Source organism: Crassostrea angulata, chromosome 2 (assembly GCF_025612915.1).
Source record: "Crassostrea angulata isolate pt1a10 chromosome 2, ASM2561291v2, whole genome shotgun sequence".
NCBI lineage: Eukaryota > Metazoa > Mollusca > Bivalvia > Ostreida > Ostreidae > Magallana > Magallana angulata.
This window is the reverse complement of record NC_069112.1, coordinates 68,172,555-68,189,957: the sequence shown is the minus strand read 5'-3', so window position 1 is coordinate 68,189,957 and position 17,403 is coordinate 68,172,555. Positions and strand designations below refer to the sequence as shown.

The following is a 17,403-nucleotide window of genomic DNA, read 5'->3' as shown; positions in this document are numbered from 1 at the left end:
TCTCGTTGGTAATAAACTTGATAATCTAAAAACAACTAGAGGTACTGTGAGCAAGCTCACAATTGATACCCCCCGCTAAGAAAAAAATCATAACGCGTGTATTTTTGCTATTATAGAAAATATTGGATGAATCTATTTCACTGTCCATTTTCTATAAATAACAACTGCTTTATTTTTGAAAACTGTTAATTTTTAGCTTCTAATATTTCCATTAATACAAGACATGACACAGACAGAATTTAGCTTTTTTGAAACAATGACCTTGAACTTTCTCAATTGACCTTGAGTCAAGGTCATGACACACCCTTTAATCATAAGCAATCTTTGTGTGAAGTAAGAACTTCCAATGTTTCTCCATAAGAAAGATATGGACCGGACACGAATTTTGCATTTTTTCTGCCAGTGACCTTGACCATGCCCAAATGACCTTGGGTCAAGGTCATGACACACCCTTAGGTCATAAGCAATCTTCGTGTGAAGTAAGAACTTCCAATGTTTCTCCATAAGAAAGATATGGACCGGACACGAATTTTGCACTTTTTCTGCCCGTGACCTTGACTTTGCCCGAATGACTTTGGGTCAAGGTCATGACACACCCTTAGGTCATAAGCAATCTTTGTGTGAAGTAAGAACTTCCAATGTTTTTCCATAAGAAAGATATGGACCGGACACGAATTTTGCACTTTTTCTGCCAGTGACCTTGACCTTGCCCGAATGACCTTGGGTCAAGGTCATGACACACCCTTAGGTCATAAGCAATCTTTGTGTGAAGTGAGAACTTCCAATGTTTCTCCATAAGAAAGATATGGACCGGACACGATTGCACAGACAGACGGACAGACAGACAGACAGACGGACGGACAAGGTGATTCCTATATACCCCCCCAAACTTTGTTAGCGGGGGGTATAATAATGACTGTTCGAGATGTATATTACAATATGAAAAAGGGCCATAATGCTCAGATGAGTCCAACTGGCAATGCAATTTATGATCCCCACCCCTCCCCATATTCTTGTAAAAGAATTAAAACCATATTAGGGTCCCACCAAGCCCATTTAGTTCACAATTTTAAATGGAAACTGCACTACATCAGGATGTGTACAAACCAAATTTAAAATATTTTTTAAAGTATATTCTCATGAATAGCTTTGATCCTATATTGTGGTTCCACCATACCCTTGAGCATGATCAAAACAAATCTGCTTCACCAAAACATGATTACATATTAATATAATTAATCTGGGGTTTGTTGTTTTTAGCTCACCGAGACGAAGTCAGGGGGAGCTTATGCTATACCCTCGGCGTCGGCGTCGGCGTCGGCGTCCGGACTTGGTTAAAGTTTTTGTTGCAGGTCCTGTATCTAAGCTATTACTTGTCCTATCTTCACCAAACTTGCATGGATGATGCATCTGGACCTACTTATGGACTTGAAAGACTTGGATGCTGAATCTGAGTCCTAAATTTCAGATGCTGGAGGAGGTTAAGGTTGTTGGACCAGGTTAAAGTTTTTGTTGCAGGTGCCCTTTGATAGCAATATCTAAGTTACTGCAGGTCCGTACTTCACCAAACTTGCATGGATGGTGTGTCTTATGATACTGATGCACCAGACAGGCTTGAGTGCTGAATCTGAGCTATAGGTTTCGGATGCTTGAGGAGGTTAAAGTTTTTGGACCAGGTTAAAGTTTTTGTTGCAGGTGCCCTTTGATAGCAATATCTAAGTTACTGCTGGTCCGTACTTCACCAAACTTGCATTGATGGTGTGTCTTATGATACTGATGCACCAGACAGGCTTGGGTGCTGAATCTGAGCTCTAGGTTACAGATGCTGAAGGAGGTTAAGGTTTTTAGAGCTGGTTAAAGTTTTTGTTGCAGGTGCCCTCTGATGATTATATCTTAGTTACTACTTGTCCTTACTTCACCAGACTTCCATGGATGGTGTGTCTTATGATACTGATGCACCAGACAGGCTTGAATGCTGAATCTGAGCCATAGGTTTCGGATGCTGGGGGAGGTTAAGGTTTTTAGAGCTGGTTAAAGTTTTTGAAACAGGTGCCCTCTGATGATCATATCTTAGTTATTACTTGTCCTAACTACACCAGACTTCCATGGATGGTGCGTTTTATTAAACTGATGCACCTGATGGGCTAGAATGCTGAGTCTGAGCCATAGGTTTCAGATGCTGGATATGGTTAAGTTTTTTGGAACAGGTCACATGTTTAATAGATAATAGTACTATTTCAAACTTGCATAGTTGATTAAACTGTAATATGAATGAATCACAGAGGAAGCTTCAGATGCAGAGCTTGATCTCCATTATCAAGGATGCTAAAAAATATATCTTAGTTAATACAGGTCCTAACTTCACCAAACTTGAATGGATGGTGTGTCTTATGATACAGATGCACCTGACAGGCATGGATGTTGAATCTTAGCCATATTAGGTTGCGGATGCTGGAGCAGGTTAAGGTTTTAATTGCTAGTGCCCTCTGATGATAATATCTTAGTCATTACTGGTCTGAACTTCACCAAACTTGCATGGAGATGCGTCTTATGTATACTGATGCACCTGACAGGCTTGAATGCTGAATCTGAGCCATAGGCTTCGGATGCTGGATGAGGTTTAGTTTTTTTGGAACAGGTCACATGTTTTATAGATGATAGCTTGCATAGTTGATTTAACTATATTATAAATGAAACGCAGAGGTTGCTTCAGATGCAGAGCCTGATCTCCATTATCAAGGATGCTAAAGAAATCTCCCACCTCACTCAAACCTGCTCAATAGATAGATGTGTTTGTTGATAAATGATATAACATGATTCCTATGATATAGTATTGTATGGTATGAAACAATATTGTTTAATATGATACAATATAATATCATATGTAATATTATAAAAAGTGATATGATACGATATGATATTGAATCAATTTTTTTTATATTTTATGATATGATATTGTAACATGATATCGTTATGTATAGTATTGTATATTATGATACAATATTGTATAATAATATTATATTGTATAATTAATTTATTATTTTATCACATGATACTATTACATAAGATATTGCAAAATATAATATTGTATCCTATGATACAATATTGTATATTCTATAATATTGTATCATACGATATTGTATAATATGATATTAGTTTCTGTAATATAGAATTATATCACATGAAATTGTATAATATGATACTGTAATATAATATTATTTCGTATCATACGATATTATATTGTATGATATTGTAAAATATATTATTGTATCATTTGATACAATATGTATAATATAATGTTGTATTATATATTTTACTTTAAATTATCACATAATATTGTTACATTTGATATGATACAATGTTGTATCAAATTATATTGTATCATATGATACAATATCATATTATGTTTCAAAAATGATACAGTATCATACAATATCATACTATATTATACAATATAATATCGTATGTTTCAATGTTTTGATGTATTATGTAATATGATATTGTAATATAATACTTTATTGTTTTATATATTATGTTGTTATATTCAGTAGTATATTCTCACTTTATAACTCTATGTAGACAAATAGTCAATAACTGTAATATTAGCTCGTCCGAAAAATATTGACCGGTCAATATTTTTTTGATATTGACCGGCTAGGAATAATATCTATGGAACATTCCCTCTATTTCAAATAATCGCCTCTGATTTGTTGATTCGTAAACGATGACGTAAATAACTTTTCGCGACTCCAAAACAAGGTGACGTCATAATAGACACTCAGTCAAGGCAAGTAAACTAAAGACGCGCAATGCGATGATTTGCTATCATAACGGATATAAGGATTTGCGAATTACTGTGAAATGAAATCAGTTAGAACCTCTGTATGTTAATACTTACGGTCGGCGGAATATCACCAGTGACCGTTTGATGCTGATGATATTTTGAAAATGAACTTTGCACAACATTATATTGAATTCGTGAATTCTTTGTTGAGCTGAAAAAATTACGGCAATCTGATTTCAATTACTTTCTTAAATTTTGGTTTGTTTCTTCATATAACAAAACAAATGTTGACTGTGTTTTCGGGCAACATTGATTATATTAGCCCCCTTGGGACGAAAATATTGCCCTCCGCTTCGCGTCGGGCAATATTTCGTCCCTCGGGGGCTAATAAAATCAATGTTGCCCTCAACCCCAGTCAATATTTGTATAATATTGTATAATGTGATCAAATACAATAACGTATAACACAATTCAATGTCATACCATACGTTACAATATCATATCTCATCATTGTTTATTATGGTATTTTATTGTATTATATGATATATGTTGTAAATATGATAGGATGCAATATTTAATTTTATATTATTGTATTGATTAACATATGATTATCATACAATTTTTTAACAGATGATATACGATATTGTGTCAAAACAGAATCCATGAGTATCCAAGATCATAAAGTATGTTTTTCATTTTATATGATAAAGGTGGTCTCATAAAGGTGAAGTCTCATAAGGGTGATGTCTCGTCTCGGTGAGCTTTGTAATCTGTGATTACCTATGTTTGAATCTGAACATACTTGCCAACATCCAAAATGTAAAAAATTAGCTTCCACTTTGATTTAAATTTGTATATAATGTATTTTTTTTTTAAATTTTATGCCGAAAACCACTGCGCTTGAAATGCCAACATTTCCACTAAGCTTGTATAAATAGTTAAGTTTCAAAATTTTAAAAATCGTGGTCTTCGGACAAAAAATTGGACGGGGTTCGAAGTTAAAATAAAAAGGAAAATGATTAAAAATCTTCTAAAAAGCTACAACGCGACTTTTTTGGATATAACTATGCATATATCTTTGGCTATTGCAGAATCCTAATCCCTTTAATGTTAAATATCCTGACCCCAGACCTTAAATTGGGGTTCAGGCGGCGCTTAACATAAAAATATATAAGAAACATGTTTAAAAAATATTCTTGAAAACTACAATGTAAAAGATGTGAGATTACTATGCAGGGATCCTGATATAGTGAAAAATAAAAATTGTAAAAACCGTGACCCCGAACAATACCGTGCCACCATTTTTGCGGTGATTTTTCCATATTCTGATTTCTTGTTGCTTTCAACTGATTTGGTCCATGCAATAAGATTGTCTTTCCCCTGATTACAGGCAGCGACTATCTGCTCAATGTGCTGCTCAAAAAACGATTGAGCTTCTTTTATGTCTGTAAATCAAAACTCAAATTTTATTGTTTAAAATACATATTTATGACTAATCATAAAAAGAAATAATTATTTCTAAAATCATATAAAGGTCTGCGTTTATGTTAGTAATTTCAATTTTTTTTTACGGATTGCTACGGGTTTGGATTGGGAAGGAAATCCCACCAATTAATCTGTGTGTTATCAATTAATAAGTGTGTTATTCACTAAATCATCAATAGTGCTCCATCATTTTAGCAGTATTAGAATTTCATACACAGGGCCTTGAATTTTTAGTTTGCCTTGCTAATTCTCGTAAGAACTTATTCTGCTGTCTAGATAATAATAGAGCCAAAGTTCAATTTCTGGTATGTTTACCTGTACACCATGGGTAGAAACTTCATGGACCAATCACGCTCTATAAAGACTTCATCTTCTTATAAATTCCTTAATATCTCGGTACATGCTCCATGTTGATTTCCTGTGCGCAAGATATGTTTTTCCATTCTTCAATTGCTTTACATCCCTGAAATTTTTATGAAATATTTTAGGGATAAGTTATATCGATATATATTTTTCAAAACCTTTTTATTAAAAAAAACATTTTGATTTTTGTCCTATCCTTTGTCTCGATATTTTTCATTTGACTTTCTTTGCAATACAGTTGCTGTGTTGCTATTCTGGTCTATAAACAAATATTACCTGACTCAAAGTATAGTGAATCTCATCTTTCTGGTCTTCAGATTCATACTGAACTTTTGAAGATTAAACAGCATTCTCAAAAGAGTATATTGCTTTTCGCAGGCCTTCGCAGTTACTAAATGATTTGTCATGTTCATGTCCACAGAAGCTAGGAAATTCTCCATTGCCAAGACTTAATGCAAACTGAAAATGTGCATAGGACTATCTTTGATTTGCCTAAACATTTTTGAAGTCTTACTTTAGTTATAAAGAATGTTGTAATATAAAAACACCTGCTTGAACTTCGAAGCGCGGGGGGAGAAGTGTTCTTAAAAAGGGCCAAGATGATGCAGTACCCTTGTATTTAGTGTTTGTATTGAAAAATTATTTTACTTATCCATGAAAATATGGTTTTATTGACTGGGTTCACTACTGCAATGTCTGTTATTATACACATACTCAGTAAAACTCTTGTTTAAAAGTGTACACAAAATTTGATATGAAATGCTAACGAGACCAAACAGCTTTAAACATCATCAACATCTATAATTTGTATGCTAAAATTACACCCCCCAATGCTGCATTAATAGTTCTGCATACAATATATGCTGTTTTCTTACTGTGTTGTTTCCATTGAACACATTGTCTTTTAAGTCTCTTTGTTTTTTGCTAATTTGAATTTGCACTTTTGCCAAGCATCGGTCATACATGTATGCTTTTTGGAACGATTTGTCACTCTTCACCAGTCTTCTATATGTTTCGAGATCTTGTGTCTCTGCAGAATCTCCAAGCAGAGTGGAGATAATGTCCTCTGTGTTTGGCTTGGAGGCTACAGGAAAAAAAAATAATCGAATACAAGTACAGGTAAGCTAATCCTAGTAATATAGCATAGGTTTTCTGGCGTCGAGTCATCTTCCTCCATCTGTGATGAGAATTATTCAGCTGTAATATCAAAATATGTGATTAGTCTGCCCAAGAGAGCGTCAACGTTCGCATTATGTGACTAGACCATCCTTTTTCTGAACTTTAGCAACCTTTATGTCTTTTCAGCGCGTTCAAAATTAAATCCACGTTTCCTCCGCATTGCCGAAAACCGAACCGATATTTATGTCATAAAATAAGATTTTTGGGTTAAATTAACTTTTATTATTATTTATGTTCACGTTTTATTTTAAACAGAAACTATGAAATCCTATCCACAATAAATTTTATTGTTACATACCTAAGAATTGAACCAACAGGTTTAACGACTGCGAATTGGTTTACGTCATTCGGAGTTGCGCGGTAGATTCTTAATCGTGAGTCCCATACTTCCTTAAGTTATAGAGCACATGCTAAGGTTGATGTATGAATTTAATTAAAAAAATCATTGGCAATTCTCTTTGTGCCATCACATTTTGTTCAAATTTAGAATAAAAAACATCAAACTTTGGAGTGCTAATTTCAGCAATACATTGATACAATTTTGATATTGCTATGTACAAAAGCCAATGTTCAAACAGGTTTGAAAATGATTTGCAAATTAATTCCATCAAATTAAATAATTAATGCAGAAAATTGAAATTGTTCAACAAAATTATAATGCCATAAGAGGGAGATAATTTCTTTCAAAATATCAAATTGGTTCCCAGCAACACTCAGTGGCATTGTCTGCATTTCCAGGGATTTCCTCCGATGGTCTTGTATGCCGGTATGGAAATCCCTGCACAACTTCGATGATACCATTGCTGGCATGCATCGCAGCAAAGCCAAAGGAGGTCTCATCTCCCTTTCTTCCCACAAGTGACTCAAAGGTCCTTAAAAAAAGAAACCGTATTTTACTAATTTGGCACACTCTCATCTAAATCAGCATTTAAATCAAATCCTACGTTTTTCACCTATTTGAAATCTCTATTTCAATTATTTAAGCTCTTCAATAACATGATTACCTCCAAGTAAAGGCACTACAGATAAAAATTAAGATTGATATGCTCGGAATAAATTATTGATGATGACATAAGGTTTCATTTATAATGGAATTTCTACATAGTTCGCCATATACACACATTACTATATTTTTATAACTATACTGAGTACACGACTACATGTTCAGCTTTTAATGAGGCCGACTTTAATTTTCACTGCCTGTGTTTTCGCCTTATCTAATGAAATGAAAAAAGGAAAAATAAAACCTGCAATTCATCTTCAGAAAAATACTGCCCGAACTAATTTTTTAAAAGTATTTGAACTTAGTTTCTTAAAAGAAAAAAAAATCCCTCGGATCAAGGTACTTTATACTTTTGTTCTTAGGTTCTCTTTTACTTCTTCACATCTCTGAAAAGAAAGAAAAAGTAATTAGGCTTAAAATCAATTTGCAAATTGAAAAGAAAAGAGATATGTCACATAACTTGATAAACTGATAAATTAAATTCACTTAAACTTACATTTCACAAATTTCACTGCTGTTTTCATCCCCACCACCTCTACGCACTTGAATTTTCCCTCAGGGAAAATCTTCGGCAGGTTGTTCTTGGATATTGTTAAAATGTGATCCTGGATTTTGATGAGATTGCTACAATAAATTGGTAATTTTAAACGTCAATGATGTCAGTAAAAGTTTAAACTATAAACAAGAGGCCAATTGGCCTTAACGGTCACCTGAGTAGCATATATCCAATACACAAACTTGTCATGGAGTCTCATATATGCATCTAATTAATTAGGTTTCATACTGGAGTAGAAAGATTATAAATTTGTAATGACAACCACATTTAATTCAAAAAGAACTGTGAAACCTATAATTTTGGTGAAAAACTAAAAGATCTGGTCTACAAAATAATGAATTTAGTTTTCCTTTCAGGTGTGTGGGAGTAAAGAAGATAATTTTTTAACGTTATATGCATTAACATCTATACATCCATTTTGGCCCTGCCCTAGAGTCAAAACCCATACCCAAGGGGACATGAAAATTTCAGTAGAGGACTTCCTGGTAAACATAATTATTAGTCGTTTTTTTTTTATACAGATGTGTGAGAATAGAAAAGAAGATTTTTAAACATTAAATGCATTTACACTTTATTGCCATATTGCCCCCCCCCCCCATGTCCTGAACCCCTGACCCAGGGGCCATGAATTTCACAATTTAGGTAAAGGAGATTGTGGATATCATAACCATGTATTCAGTTTTTTGCCCACATGTGTGGGAGTAGAGAAGAAGATTTTCTTAGATTTAATACATTTTTACTATTTGGCCATATTGGCCCCACCCTAGAGCATGAACACCTAACAAAGGGGTCATGAATTTCACAATTTTAGTAGAGAGCCTCATGGAAATCATAATCATGCATTTAATTTTTAATAAATATATATAGGAGTAGAGAAGAAGATTTTCTAAGATTTAATACATTTTTACTATTTGGCCATATCGGCCCCACCCTAGAGCCTGAACCCCTGACCGAGGGGTCGTGAATTTCACGATTAAGGTAGAGGGCTTCATGGACATTTTAAACATGCATTTAGTTTTTAACAAATATATATGGGAGTAGAGAAGAAGATTTTCTAAGATTTAATATATTTTTACTATTTGGCCATATCGGCCCCACCCTAGAGCCTGAACCCCTGACCGAGGGGTCGTGAATTTCACGATTAAGGTAGAGGGCTTCATGGACATCTTAAACATGCATTTAGTTTTTAACAAATATATATGGGAGTAGAGAAGAAGATTTTCTAAGATTTAATATATTTTTACTATTTGGCCATATTGGCCCCACCCTAGAGCCCGAACCCCTGACCCAGGGGTCATGAATTTCACAATTTAGGTAGAGGGCTTCATGGACATCATAATCATGCATTTAGTATTTAACAAATATATATCAGAGTAGAGAAGACGATTTTCTAAGATTTAATACATTTTTACTATATGGCCATATTGGCCCCACCCTAGAGCATGAACACCTAACAAAGGGGTCATGAATTTCACAATTTAGGTAGAGGGCTTCATGGACATCATTATCATGCATTTAGTTTTTAACAAATATATATGATAGTAGAGAAGAAGATTTTCTAAGATTTAATACATTTTTACTATTTGGCCATATTGGCCCCACCCTAGAGCCTGAACCCCTGACCCAGGGGTCATGAATTTCACAATTAAGGTAGAGGGCTTCATGGACATCATAACCATGCGTTTAGTTTTTAACAAATATATATGGGAGTAGAGAAGAAGATTTTCTAAGACTTTAATACATTTTTACTATATGGCCATATTGGCCCCACCCTAGAGCCAGAACCCCTGACCCAGGGGCCATAAATTTCACAATTTTGGTAGAGGGCCTCATGGACATCATAACCATGCATTCAGTTTTTTCCTCACATGTGTGGAAGTAGAGAAGAAGATTTTTGAAAATTTGGCTTTTTTTGCATATTTGGCCCCGCCCGTGGCACCCCAGGGGTGGTAGTGCCATAAATTTCACAATTTAGATTCTTCTTAACATAGAGATGCTTCACACCAAAAATGGTAACGATTGGCCCGGTAGTTTCCAAGAAGAAGTTAAAAATGTAAAATTGTTAACGCACGACGCACAACGCACGACGACGGACGAAGACCAATTGCAATAGGTCACCTGAGTGACTCAGGTGACCTAAAAAGTACGTCAATATATGTAACCTTAAAAATCAGACAATAATAAAAATGATAATAATGATGATAATAGTTATAATATAAGCAAAAGAATAAAACTAATCAATGCACTAAACACCAGCAGTATTCTTATAGTCTATAAGAACGGGAAATGCAATTTAAAAAAAAAACGAAAGAAAAAACGTTAATACCTGGTAAACGATACCGATTGCACCACCCCTTCAAAATGTTCCCTCAACTCCGCGCTTTCGTAAGTCTGAAATTATAGACCAATACCAATAGATATAACAGTGTGCTCAAAATTCAAAATAACATTTGTCTTATGAAGATTTTTTTTTTACAATATTTCAATTTCATCCTTTTAGAAATATAGGATTTATTTGATTTTCAAGTAATGTTTGTCTAAATGCATTGATTTTACCAAAACAATTGATAAGATATTGCAATAAGATAGTGTATATCCATTTTACCTCAAACTTTGTTAGGGGTGTAGAAGAATAACAACGCTGTTTGTTAAAGTCGTTACTGGGGACTATATTCTGTACGATGTACAGCTCCCCAGTAACGACTTCAAGATTTGTCTACTTACCCCAGAGGGTATGGATAGCAGATCTGCCCTCCATTGCCAAATGCACCTCTCTCCGCCTTGACCCGGTAGAAACTACACCGGTCTCACCAATCTGAATTTGAAATCAAATATGAATATATTATGTACGCTTGTACATACTCAAAAAGACATCGACGTACATTATTTATACACTTACACTTTTTACTTGGACCGGGCCAAGGCAGAGTCTCGTGCAGTTAGCCAACGAGGATGCTTCAGCCATAGTGAATGTAGGAGAAGAAAAGAAATTTGTCCTCATTTTCTTCTCATCTTCTGTCAACTCAAACAGGGTGTCCATGATCTACAAAAAAATATTTAAAAAAAACTACACAATATTCCTATAATTCATATAGATATACATAGTGGGAGTGTGTATTTGTGTTTATTACAGGCCGCGCAAGAGCGCGGGCTGTCTTGATACGGGTTTTGAGATTGTGCATGCGTTTCTGCGGGACTGTTTTCATTCTATATTTAGAGGTCGCGTCATCAAGCTAACACTGTGTGATCAATATTGACCTGATGTACACATTGACTTTCTTTTGCAATAAATATGATTTTTTTTTCTTCATGAAAATCATTTATGTTTTATTCGGTTATTTTTTCTTAATCTTAGACCAAGGATTTATGTCTCTGCTTAAAGCTGAGCTGACCTAATTTGCAGTGGAATGGCATGCCACGATAAAAATGTAAACAAGTGGCGTTCCGAGACTCCTCTGAATTTATCGATTTAAAGTTTATATCGGAAAACCCCGCGCTTTAGAACAAAGACTTCGGTGATTTCCGTATTACTTCGGTGAATTTTCCCGCGTTACATTTCATTCGGAACAATCTTGAATGGACACCACATGGTCACGGTGAAAAAGAGACGAAGATCAAAATGGTAAGAGGTACTCTTGGTGATATACACCAAGGTTTTAATATTTTTCAGCCGTTCAATGGGGTTCAATGTACAGCAATTGCTCTCATTGCGTTGCTATCATTTATGCAATTTTTTCCACATTTTCCCGATCGGATTTCACGAGAGTTCATTGATGGAATCATTTTTGACGGTAACGATTTGTATAGGGAAATTGTTTCACAACCAGGGGGTCCTATGGGCTATCTTTCGCACAGAGATTTACCAACAAGGGTTGAGCTGTTTGATGGTAATATAGAATTTATTTACGATATGTTTTACGGAACGGTGAACGGGGCATTAAACAATGATGCAGGAGAAATTTCATTTGAGAGTGCAATTTACGAGAGTGCGCAAATTTCACCTTTTTTGCTGACAACATTTGGTACCAGTACAGTGTCATTGATTGTTGACATGGTATCGAATAATATATGTGTATTTGATTCACATCAAAGAAATGTGCAAGGTTTTCAAGATCCTACAGGAAATGCAGTGTTTCTGAGATTTGATAGTTTAAATGAAGTAGTTGACAAAAAAAGTGAGTGGTCGAATTTGATCATTCATGTGGTCGAAATTACCCCGAGACCGGTCGAAATTAACCCGCGTGACATGTTTATTTACTTTTCTTCATATTCCTGTATACAGTGACAGTTTTTACTCGGAAGTAGAAAAATACGTGACAGAAAAGTAATCCGAACTATCCTTAATGATTTCAAACAAGCTCATGGGAATATCGTACAAAATTTGAAACTAAAAGTTACGTATCAGTAAAAGTGGTCGAAATTACCCCATTCTACCCTAGCACCTACCGCAAACATGTAACATGGAACTTTGATTATAATTTGATATGATTTTTAAACTACTTTGTACGCTATCGTATAAATCAATGCTTAATCAACTGTACAAGTAAACTAAATTTTACCTTTTCATCTTAAACCAATATAATAGTTGAAAATATAATAAAATATAGTTGTGTCCGTGAAAAATATGAAACATGAACGCGTGATAAGGTACATGTAGAAGAACACGAACCGACCGCGGATAACTTCTCCACTCGCGCCGGATCCCATTAAGGGTCGCGTCAGAGTTTAATATGAATACATTATCTTATTTTTTAACAAGCCAATCAAAATATGGATCAACCCTTTCAAGCAGCCAATCAGAAAGCGTCTTTCTGGCTTGATTCGTTTATGCTTACAAGATGGCGGCGTCCACGATAGAAGCGTAAGTTTGCGATTTATTACCAGTTTATGGAGTCGATACGTTAAAGGACGAACAAAAAACAATACTACATTGCATGATAAATAAAACGGACTGCATGGCAGTTCTTCCCACGGGCTATGGAAAGTCCCTGCCTATCAGATGTACAGTTTGGTAAACCGACGATTGACGAGTGATAAAGAAATCGTTCTCGTGTGCTGTCCACTTGTAGCCTTAATGCAAGATCAAGTAGAAAAAATGTCAAAGATGCCTGGTATGAGATCAGCTTACGCAGGTATTTACCTTTCTATTATTTATTTCAGCAATAATGTTGCAAAAGTCACTTGCTATGGGTAATAATACCGTTGATATAAAACAATAATACTGGGATTGTAAACATATAAAAGATAAGCTGTTAAGGTTAAGTTTTGATATGATTACAAATAATTATGAAATCGTGAGATAAATGAATGTAGAATTTTAGGTAATTTAGTGTCATCACCAATGAGTTTGCCAAAGAGGTCCCTTTATCAAAATTTGATAGAAAATTTATGTTTTATGCAATCTTATCTTTAAACAAAAAAGATTAATTATATGGCCAAGTATAAATATTCTTCTCACTCTTTGAAAGCAGGACTATTATTATAACAAGGTAATTTTCACTCGGACTATTTGTTTACAAGTCAGTTTGTTTACGAGTTGACTGGAATTCGTAATATTTACTCATTTGTACTTATCAAATTCCATGGCTTGTTCTTTTCCCGTTAGGTTCGTGTCCACAGAGTGACATTGAAATAAAGGAGGGCAAAGTTGACATCATATATGCATTGCCAGAAACGATTGGGTCACCAGAGAGAAGGCTCTCAATTTAATGGGACATGGATTTGATATTCATGATTATAGTTTATATACTAAACAAATCTGGCAAGCCACAGACCATTAAACCCATTCAACTTTTTAAAGATCTTTTGACTCAAAAGCTAACATTTTGAGCATTTCAGTATGTTTAGCTCGCCGTATTGTTGTGACAATAGAAACAGGAAATAAGTAATAAGTAAGGATATATCAACAACAATCTCCCAAACTTGCCCTCAACTAACTCACTGTCAGAGGTCCAGGTATCTAGTCAACAAAGACCCTCCGCTGACAATAAGAAAAGGTCCATTGCAAAATGTTACAGAGACAATAAGATCCTTTAAGTCCAGTTTAAAAGCTTGTAAAGAAGGTTACAATGTACGCAATTAGATTGAAGCCGGATCAACGGGAAAATCCTAGAACAAAGACAAAAAATATTCTTAAAATCAATTGTTTAGACTAGGGTTCCTGGACAATGCTTGGGTCTAACTTCAGTGTTTGATAAGTTTATGTAAACAGTAAACCCAATAGCTGTGAAAGATCTTCTTCATAACTGCAATGCGTATGAGCAGTGTGTCATGAGACTTTGACGTTAAAAATAGTCGTTACAATAGGGGATCATTGTTTAGCAAAGGAATGTTTAGGGAAAATTTATACAGGACTATATGTGTAAGTTATTTTCTCTATATTTTTACTATGCTAGTTATTCCTACCTGATATTTAAGGTATTATATTAAAAGTTAATTATACACACAAAACAGACTTAGCCAACTTAACTGACAAAAGGCCTGTTAAGTCTGAGAGGCGAGATGGATGCGGAAATCGCATCAAAGAAGAATACTCATAAGGCTTTATGAAAGGAGATATAAGCTAAATTAAAGGAGGCCTACAACTTCAAGAACGATTACTTTCAATGTAAGTCAAAATCCAACAACCTTTCAGCTAAGTACGAAAGATGTTAAAGACGCCAACAATAAGTCAGGTCAAAGGCGGCGGACAATCTCAGCAAATGATCATCGCCATTATAATTGGCATCATTGATCTCAATTACCTTCAATAAACACCTTTTGCTTAAGCGCGATTGATTTACGTTTTAAGCCGCAATCGTCCATATTGGAACATTTGTGACCTTAAAACGTCATCGTTTGTTTCCTGGTGACGTGGCCGGCGACGTTTATGGAAAGCGCTCTTGATTAATTACCTCACCGGTTATTAACCTATTCATTGAGTATTACTCATAAAATAAAAAAAATAAAAAATTAGGATAAATTAGGATTTTAACCAAATTATTATCCAACAGTTGCAATTTAATACATCCTTACTGTTTAGCATGGGATTTTAAAATCACTCGCTTCTTGGACAGCGTAGGGTGAGCTTTAGGTAAAATACGGAATTCATAATAAGAGACGTTTTGTTACACAAATGTATCCAGTTGATATCCATATAATAGTGTTGTGTTGTGCATATACTATGCCTTAATGGTAGTCAGGGTTTGATACATTAGTATGCCGAGTGTTGTATATACTGGCGTGCTTTGCTATAAGTAGCTGTGACGTTGGAGTGGTGTCTTGTCCCAAAAAAATAATCATCTAAAATGCTAACGTTTGTTCTTTCAAATTAATCAATTGATTTCAAATTGATTGATTATTTAATCAACAATTTGTTGTACAATAAAAATTCAACAAAGGTTTATGTTCTTTTCAAGACACGATATACGGTTTTACCTTACCGAAAAAACTCGAAATGTTTAGCAGACGAAATTTCATTGAATTCTTGTACATACTTTATCAAGCGTTTTTTTAAGAAAGTTTTTGTGATTCTCTTGTAGAATTTCTTTCAAAATTGTTAAATCCATTTGTTCAAAAGTTTATTAAAACTTTAACTTATAAAATTATCATCAACAATTTATTTGGTTTATTATACCCCCCGCAAACGAAGTTTGGGGGGTATATAGGAATCACCTTGTCCGTCTGTCCGTCCGTCTGTCTGTGCAATCGTGTCTGGTCCATATCTTTCTTATGGAGAAACATTGGAAGTTCATACTTCACACAAAGATTGCTTATGACCTAAGGGTTTGTCATGACCTTGACCCAAGGTCATTCCGGCAAGGTCAAGGGCAGAAAAAATACAAAATTCGTGTCCAGTCCATATCTTTCTTATGGAGAATTATTGGAAGTTCTTACTTCACACAAAGATTGCCTATGACCTAAGGGTGTGTCATGTTCTTGACCTAAGGTCATTTGGGCAAGGTCAAGGTCACTGGCAGGAAAAATACAAAATTAGTGTCCGATGCATATCTTTCTTATGGAGAATTATTGGAAGTTGTTAATTCACACAAAGATTGCTTATGACCTAAGGGTGTGTCATGACCTTGATCCAAGGTCATTTGGGCAAGGTCAAGGTCGTTGGGAAAAAAATAGTGCAAAGTTAGTGTCCGGTCATTATCTTTCTTTTGGAGAAGCATTGAATGTTCTAACTTCACACAAATATTGCTTAGAACCAAAGGGTGTGTCATGACTTTGACCCAAGGTCATTCCGGCAAGGTCAAGGTCACTGGCAGCAAAAATGCAAAATTCGTGTCCGGTCATTATCTTTTTTATGGAGAAGCACTGAATGTTCTTACTTCACACAAATCTGCTTATGACCAGCAGTTTTAAAAAAAATAGAGCAGTTGTTATTATATAAATAGTGCCTGTTTGGGAGGGTAACAGTTGAAATTGACACCCCGAGAAAACCATTGTCAACCGACGCGAAGCGGAGGTTGACAATGGTTTTCGAGGGGTGTCAATTTCAACTGTTATCCCCCCAAACAGGCACTATTTATTTTGTTATACTGAATGTCTTTTTTAAAATTTTTAAGAAAATTTTACTGCTTTTATATAGGAATAACGTGAATTCTACAGCGAACCGTACGCGCATAATTTTCGCGCATGTAACATTTTTTAATGTTACCCGTTGCCAAGTGTGTTGCTAACGCTGAGGGTAATAGTAAATATTATTAACTGCGTCTTAACCAATCAGATTTCAGTATTTAACATGAAAGTATAACAATTATAGATAATGGACGGTGAAATAGATTCATCCAATATTTTTTATAATTGGAAAAATACACGCATTATGATTTTTATCTTAGCGGGGGGTATCAATTGTGAGCTTGCTCACAGTACCTCTAGTTTATTATAGTATTAACTGATTATCAAATCAATTGTATATAAGAATTTTATGATGATCAGATATTTGATTAAATTGATCATTTATAAGATCAATTAGATTATTTCAGAAATAAGTATTTTTAGAATTTATTCTGTTCAAATTACAGAATCAAAGTCTAGCTATATGTC

At 34.7% G+C, this 17,403-nt stretch overlaps 2 pseudogenes; one reads left to right on the top strand and one right to left on the bottom strand.

Annotated features, from left to right (window-relative positions):
- Window positions 1-7,502: 7,502 nt before the first annotated feature.
- Window positions 7,503-11,410, bottom strand: LOC128174776 (uncharacterized; annotated as a pseudogene).
- A 1,714-nt stretch (window positions 11,411-13,124) lies between these two features.
- LOC128173591 (ATP-dependent DNA helicase RecQ-like) lies at window positions 13,125-14,079 on the top strand (annotated as a pseudogene).
- Window positions 14,080-17,403: the final 3,324 nt, after the last annotated feature.